A 7,998-nucleotide genomic window follows, 5' to 3' on the forward strand; every position below is an offset into this window, starting at 1 on the left:
CGTGAACTTAATGAGGTTCAACAAGTCTAAGTGCAAGGTGCTGCAACTAGGGCAATCCCAACATGAGTACAAACTGGGTGAAGAACTCCTTGAGAGCAGCCCTGCAGAGAAGGACTTGGGGTTCTGGTGGACAAAAAGCTTGACATGAGTCAGGAGTGCTCACTTGCAGCCCAGAAGGCCAATGGCATCCTGGGCTGCATCAACAGAGGAGTGGCCAGCAGGTCGAGGGAGGGGATTGTCCCCCTCTGTTCTGCCCTTGTGAGGCCCCACTTGGAGTGTTGCGTCCAGTTCTGGAGCCCCCAGCACAAGAAGGTTGTAGAGCTGTTAGAATGGGTCCAGAGGAGGGCCACAAAAATGATCAGATGGCTGGAGCACCTCTCCTGTGAAGAAAGGCTGAGAGAGCTAGGGGTGTTCTGCCTGGAGAAGAGAAGGCTCTGGGCAGACCTCATTGCAGCCTTTCAATATTCAAAGGAGAGTTATAAAAAAAAATGGAGAGCAACTTTTTGCTTAGGCAGACAATGACAGGACAAGGGGGAGTGGTTTTAAACTAAAAGAGGGGAGATTTATATTCGACGTTAGGAGGAAATTCTTCACTCAGAGAGTGGTGAGGCACTGGAACAGGTTGCCCAGAGACGTGGTGGTTGCCCCGTCCCTGGAGGTGTTCAAGGCCAAGCTGGATGGGGTTTTGAGCAACCTATTCTAGTGGGAGGGGGGGGGTGGAACTGGATGATCTTTACAGTCCTTTCCAACCCAAACTGTTCTATGATTCTATGGTCTGCATGCTTGCTGAAGGTGCAGTCAATCCTACTGTCCTAGTTGCCAACAAAGATGTTAATTAATACCAATCCCGACAGAAACCCCTGAGGGATTTCCACTCATCCCTCATCTCTACCTGGACATAAAGCTGTTGACTGCAACTCCTTGCGTGCAGCTATTCAGCACATTCCTTTTCTACTGAGTGGTCCATCCATCAAATCCATTTCTCTCCACATTGGAGACAAGGGTGCCATGCAGGACTGTGTCAAATGATTTGCACAAGTCTGGACAGATGACATCAGTTGCTTATACTGTTTCTTGTCAACAGCTCCTTCAGGACTATGTCCTATGGCTGTGGTTTACGTCTGTTTTTATTCCTCATGTATGAATCGGTTAAAACAGTTTTGTTACAGGCTTGAAATATTTGATAGTATTTTCACAGGTTTTACAGTACTCTGGGTGCTTTCGGGGCATATTGGTAGGACAAGACCCCACATACCACTGCTGTGTAGACTATCACCTGCAGCAAAAACACTGTCAGCTTAGTAGGAGATCAAGGAGCCTGACCCCATATCGACCACAGGGCATGATCACCCTGATGTGAAGTTACCCCTTGCTTCCTTACAGAGCTGACATGATGGTGAAAGACAAGGAGAAAAGGAGAAGAAAGAGGAGTGGCTGACAAATGGCAAGTGTCCATCTGATCACATGGTATTACATAGAGCTTGGCAGTTTGTCGCAGCATGACAATTTCAAACTGGATTTGCCTTTGGAGCACAATAGTTTGCAGAGAAGGAGGAAAGAATGAAGTAAGTGTGTGACAGGAAAGCAGAAATGAGAGAAATAGCATGGAAATCTGAGGAAGGGAACACAGCATCAGTACCAGCAGGCTGTAGAGGTTCAAGAAGGGTGCAATAGTCAGGGACTATGGTATAAGGAGCACATGGACAGGAATATCTGTCGCAATCCAAGATCACCACAGCTGAGAAGAACGCATGAAATAAGAGTCATGCTAAGGTCCATACTGTTCTCTGTGGTTTGACTCCTTTTAGTATAAATGACCAATATTTAGACGAAAATCACAGGATAGTTGCAGATGTGCTGTATGATGCAAAATTCTTCTAAGCTATTGAACACAGAGGAAAATTAAGTTGATATACCAGAGGGAAAAGTAATTACCTGCTGGTTAAAAAAAAAAAAAAAAGTAAATTTGATGTTCTGAGCTGTTCCACAGTGTTTGGGATGAATCTGGACCCACTTAAAGTGAAATACAAATGCACAAATGTCCATGTTGTGACCTCAACATTGGGTTATGAAATTAATGTCTGCAGTACAGGCTCCATTTCTGGTAGATGGATATGCCAGAATAAAATAGGCAGAATCTCACATTTGGTATTGCATTAAAGTACCCTTTTATGGAGAAAAAAATAAAGTGGCCTACTTCATTTGCCTGGGTGGGGTTTTGGAATTACAGTAGCTTGATGTAACCTTCTACCTTCTCTCTAGAGGTCCTCGTATTGCCTTTGGCCAGTGCTCTCTTCTCTAGAGCAGATGCAGATGCAAGGGCACGGAGCAGAGGGGATTAAGCTAGGCGCTTACACAGCCCCTAGCTATTCTCTCTATTGCTGAATGCAAATTGTGTAATTTTACAAACTACTCTTCAGTAATAATCCTGTAATCCTTTCCTCTTCCCAAACTTTCAACATGAATACAGCAACAAGCTTGTAAGACTTTCAACATTTTTCCTTCATTCTTTGTTTAATAATAACAGACAGTTGCATAAAGCCCAGAACAAAAAGTTTTTGCAAAACATTGATAAGCCCCTCAGTTTCCTTTTGATATGGGCTAGGCTGCTGGTGGACTTGCCAGCACAAGATCAAAGGCTGTTACTGCTTTAGGTATAATCACAGAATCACAGAATGTTAGGGATTGGAAGGGACCTTGACAGATCATCTAGTCCAATCCTCCTGCCAGAGTATGAACACCTAAATCATGTCACACAGGAACACATCCAGGCAGGTTTTTGAAAGTCTCCAGAGAAGGAAACTCCACAACCACCCTGGGCAGCCTGTTCCAGTGCTCTGTCACCCTCAGCATTAAGAAGTTTTGTCTCATAATTAAGCGGAACCTCCTATGTTCCAGATTGCACCCATTGCCCCTTGTCCTATCACTGGGTATCACTGAGAAGAGCCTGGCTCCATCCTTCTGACACTCACCCTTTACACATTTATAAACATTAATGAGGTCACCCCTCAGTCTCCTCTTCTCCAAGCTAGAGAGACCCAGCTTCCTCAGCCTTTCCTCGTAAGGGAGATGCTCAACTCCCTTAATTGTCCTTATGGCTCTGCGCTGGACTAATAAAGAAGCACTAAGTACCTCCTAGCACGAGTCACACCTGCTGAGCATAAAACATAAGCTCCTGCAGCCAGTATTTCTGCTCTCCTGCCTGCTATGCAGGCTGTGGTTGAGTTTTCTTCATCACCCACCATTCTGTTGTCTTCCCTACCCTTGTCTTCACCCTTACCTTGATCTAACAGGGATTCACTCCCTTTTTTGATTACTTGCCTGATTCTGTGCTTTTCAGAAGACCACAGACCCTCTGAGAAAGTCCGCAGTTAGGAGAAAAGGAAGAGGCTTTTGGGAGGATTTATGCTGAAGTTGCAAGACAAAAAACATTTCTGCAGCCTTATCACATAAGCACACGTGATTTTCACAGGGATGAATGAAGTTTTATTCTTATTAATCAAAATCAAGAGCAGCATAAATAAAAAAGCCTGCTAGTCACAGGCCTCATTCAATACCAATGAAGGTAATGAGGCTACTCAATCAAATATGAGAACCCTGAAGTTTTTTACTTGGAGTTGCTGTCCTTCCAGCAGAGGAAGATGAAGCATGAAAGTTCACACCTGGTTCAGTCTCCTGTCCCTGACGACATTGTTTTAGATCCTAAAGCATTAGATTTAGATTCACAGCCCAACTAGAACTTTTGTATTTCCTTTATTCTTTTAATTCTCTAAGTCTTCACTAACCTACCACATCCCATTCTACTTTGCATTGATAAATGCTTGATCTGGGTAATAACTTACAGAAATCTGAGAATTTGATTATTAACTTAATTGAAGAAAATGTGATTTTACTGAAGCAAGGGAAAGCTCCATACTGCAAACAGCAGACTGAGTAAGCACAAACCTGTTCCAGAACTCTGGGCAAAACTTCATCCCCAACAATTCTTCACTTTATTTGAACAACATCTGGTGCATAAGCCAGGAGACCACTTGCTGAGGCAAAGGAACAATCCTAGACACAGCACAAATATTTTCAGAACTGATTTTAAGACACAAGAAGTAGTAAGATCAGCAATATAACTAAAGATAACCTCAATTTCTATGGTTTTTGATGCTTTACTGTTGGAAATCCTTCTGCAGAGTAAGCCTCTCCTTCAACCCTATTCTGAGCACGTAAACAAGATGCAAGACTTGTAATATTCATCTGCACATCAGTGAATTTCATTCTTGTCTTAGCTTTCAGGGTATGCAACTTGCCTAGGAAGGTACAGTTTAGAAAGAGGAGCTTTCTTATGTGAAATCATAGAATGGCTTGGGTTGGAAGGGCCCTTAAAAATTATCTAGTTCCACCCCCACCCCACAGCCATAGGCAGGGATGCCACCCACTAGATCAGGTTGCCCAGAGGCTCATCCTGGTCTTGAACACCTCCAGGGATGGGGTATCCAAAACCTCTATGGGTAACCTGTTCTAGCGCCTCACTGCCCTCTGAGTGAGGGATTTAGGGATTTCCTCCCAACATCGCATCTAAATCTTTCCTCTTTTAAATTAAAACCACTCCCCTAGTCTTATCATTATCTGACTGAGCAAAATATTGTCTACCCACTCCTCCCAAAACTAATCATGCATTAAACACCAACTCCTGGACCTATTGATAAGAGGCAAACTTTTACGAAAAGTTGTTGGTGTTTATCTAATTTAAAAAGGACTTTGGTTTAACTTGGATCATTGGCTTGAATTTTCAAGGTAGAATTACATTTCTCACCTCCTCCTCAAAGGTGACAAAAATCAATGTTGCAGGCGCAATCTCATCAGTGTTCATACAATGACATTAATGTCTCTGGTCAAGGTAAGGAGTCATCTTTCAGGATCAGGCTTATCTTTCTAAATGCAACGACACCAACTACCCATAGTAAGTCAGATTTATATTACACAAATTATTCTCCTCTGTTGTTCTCAGCAACCTCCAGCTCGTAGTGGACATTCTTGTCATTGGTTTCAAAGTGCATGAACTTGCAGTCTGTTGTAGCTGGTTTATGGCATTTCTTTAACCCCACTCCTCAATTTCATCATTTCTTCCCCTACGTGATATTCTGATCCACTTACTTATTAATGCCTCCCCACATTTCCACATTGCTATATTTTTACTCAAAGTCATTTAAAAAAAGCCCCATGAGAAACCTACTCTCAGTGCTTGACCTCAAATGCTACTACTTAATCATATGCCTCGAAATTGCTTGCATACCTATTTCACTTTCTTTCCCTAGTAATATATATATATTTTTCCAGTTGAGCTGAGGGTTCACACCATTGCATTGTATCAAGTGTTCAATTAAAATTCACCTGGATCATATTCCATCACTATTCCCTTGCCTAGACATCAGTTATTTCAAAGAACTATCAGTTTAATGTGACCTACCTATGGCAAAACCTTATTTAATTATATCCCAGGTTTCATGTACCACTCTGCTTGTGATTACATTCTTCTTCAGGATTTGTTCTAAAGCTTTGGATGTTAAGGTCAAACTAACTGTTCTGTAGGATTACTTTGTCCTCTGTTCTCTAGTAAAAAATATTTTATTTCCTATTCTCTAGTCATACAGTTCCACACCCAGCTTGACAAATCTATTTAAAATTCTTGCTTTCAGACACGTAATTTTAGATGTGCTTTCAGAATTCTGGAATAAAGATTAGTCATTTCCCCTGACAGAAGCACAGAAGCATGCTAAATTCTTTAGTTTTTGGCTTTAAACGTGGTATTTTCCCTATCCTCAATCCCATTATCCATCTTTTTTTTACCCTAGTGTTCAACACTACTGTAAATGAAGCAATGCATTTTGGAGATATAATTCAAAACTACCTAATCTCTATTCCACACACTGCAACAGTTCAGGAACTCCTTCCCTTGCTCTATATTTAGATATATGCTTATTTCAAGCTCTTTTTGCTACTTGTTGCATTATGCCAATTCTCATAATTTCATATCTAAGATACATCTTTCTGCATGATACTGCTTTCTTCCTACACTTTATAGGGTCTCTTCCCACTATTAGTAACTCTTTCTGAAATGATTATTCGTCTAATTGGGACTAAAGACCTTCCTCATAATTGTTGACAATTGGGACAGAAGTTCTAGGTAATTTTTACATTCAGTTTATTTAAACAGAACTTTCTCCCCTTTCTTCCATATTATGTCCAATTAAGGCTCTTAAGTATTAAGCTGACCTCACTAATTTTGCAACGTTTCCCTTTCTGAAATAAAATCTTCCTTACCTCATCTTTTAATTTAAGTGAATTCAGTTAGGTCTCCAAGGCTACATACATGACTTAACTGTGCTAAGTCTACCACATCACACTTCTGTTTAGCTATGGCTTGATACACCAACTTGGTGCCACTGTAAAAGACTAGCATGTCCCATCATGCTCCCAAATGGGTTCTGCTTGGACTTCAATATGCTACTTCAGTGAAAGTAATTACCTATTCCCAACTCATGTTTTTTATCCTTGGGGCTCCTGGTATCACCCTCTGCCTGTATTCTCAAGGCCTGTGCTATTAACCTGATTGTGTTCTCACGGGTCCCACTACAAGCTTCTGGTGTTCAGGCAGGACATATTAAGACTCAAACATGGCCTTCTACATGCTAGGGAATCACAGAGATGTTTACAAGTGACATTAGAGCTATCTCAGTGCATGAGACCTGCCTGAACAGTGCTAGATTTACCACGCACATACAGATCATCCACACAGGTTTGTCATATCCACAGATGTCAGGGAAACAGTTCACATACTGCACAGTTGATTTGTGCTCATGCAGCTGTTATTTGCTGGGATTACTATATATCCAAAAACCTCAGGCTTATGGCCAAAGCACTCACAGGAGGGACACATCGAGGGAAAAATTTGACATATTTCAAGCCCAGGCATGTGGGCTGTGCATCTGAGGCAGTCCCATGAAATACCAAAAGCCTGGATAAAGAATGCATCTGATCTAAATTCTGTAATAAAAAAAGAGAGAGAGAGAGAACCAAACTATTGCAAGGACATGGCTATGTCTGGAAAACAACACCAACAGAGAACTGTGGGAATAAAGCAAGTATCTTGAAAAAAGGCCTTTACTTTAGAGGAAGGAAACCGTGATACTATCAGCACACTCTGCCAAAGTGCATGCCTGATGACTGCTAGACATTTAGCATACCTGCTAGGAGACGGCGTTGCTGGAGCCCAAACTAAAGAATAAGTGGAACTTTGAACTCACCTTTGTCTCTCCTGTCACCTTTTCCAAATCAAGCTTGGCCTCATAAAGCAATGCTTAAGCATGAACAAGGGACTCCCTACATTTTGAAGCATCACTTTCTTGGGAGCAGAGTACCATTGAACAAATAAACAGCAAAATAAAACATTAGCTTAAGGAGGGGACTGAGTTTCTTGATCTTGGCAACTGCCATAGTCACCCTTTCCTTCTCCTGTTGTTCAACTGGAAAAGGCTGCCAAGACAGCTTTTATTTTAATCTTCACCAGTTTAAAAGATAAGTTTAAAATAATCATCAGTTCTCTCAGAGCTCACTAAAGGCCATTAAATGGGCAAGCTGAGATATTTCTGACATTTATTTCAGTTCTGTTTTCCTACAAAAGTATTAAAAATGTGACTTTTCCTTATCACTTGAAATTCTCATCATCCTAGTAACCTCTTTAATAGCTCATTCTGTTTTCACAGCCCCTCTTACATCTTGGCAGCTACTACTGAAAATCCAACCTGTAGTTAAGGCCTTGTCTCCCACTGCTAATTAGAGACTGGCATTTCACAAAGACAAAACATTCATTTTCCACTACTGAGTAATCCCTCAAATATTTATGTTCTGCTAGTATTCCTAATGGAGCCATCTATAACTCCAACTCTCCTTTCCCATTACCCCAATAAACTGTACAGTTACTGTACAAATGTACAAGATGACTTTCTT

This window comes from Cygnus olor, chromosome 1 (assembly GCF_009769625.2).
Source record: "Cygnus olor isolate bCygOlo1 chromosome 1, bCygOlo1.pri.v2, whole genome shotgun sequence".
NCBI lineage: Eukaryota > Metazoa > Chordata > Aves > Anseriformes > Anatidae > Cygnus > Cygnus olor.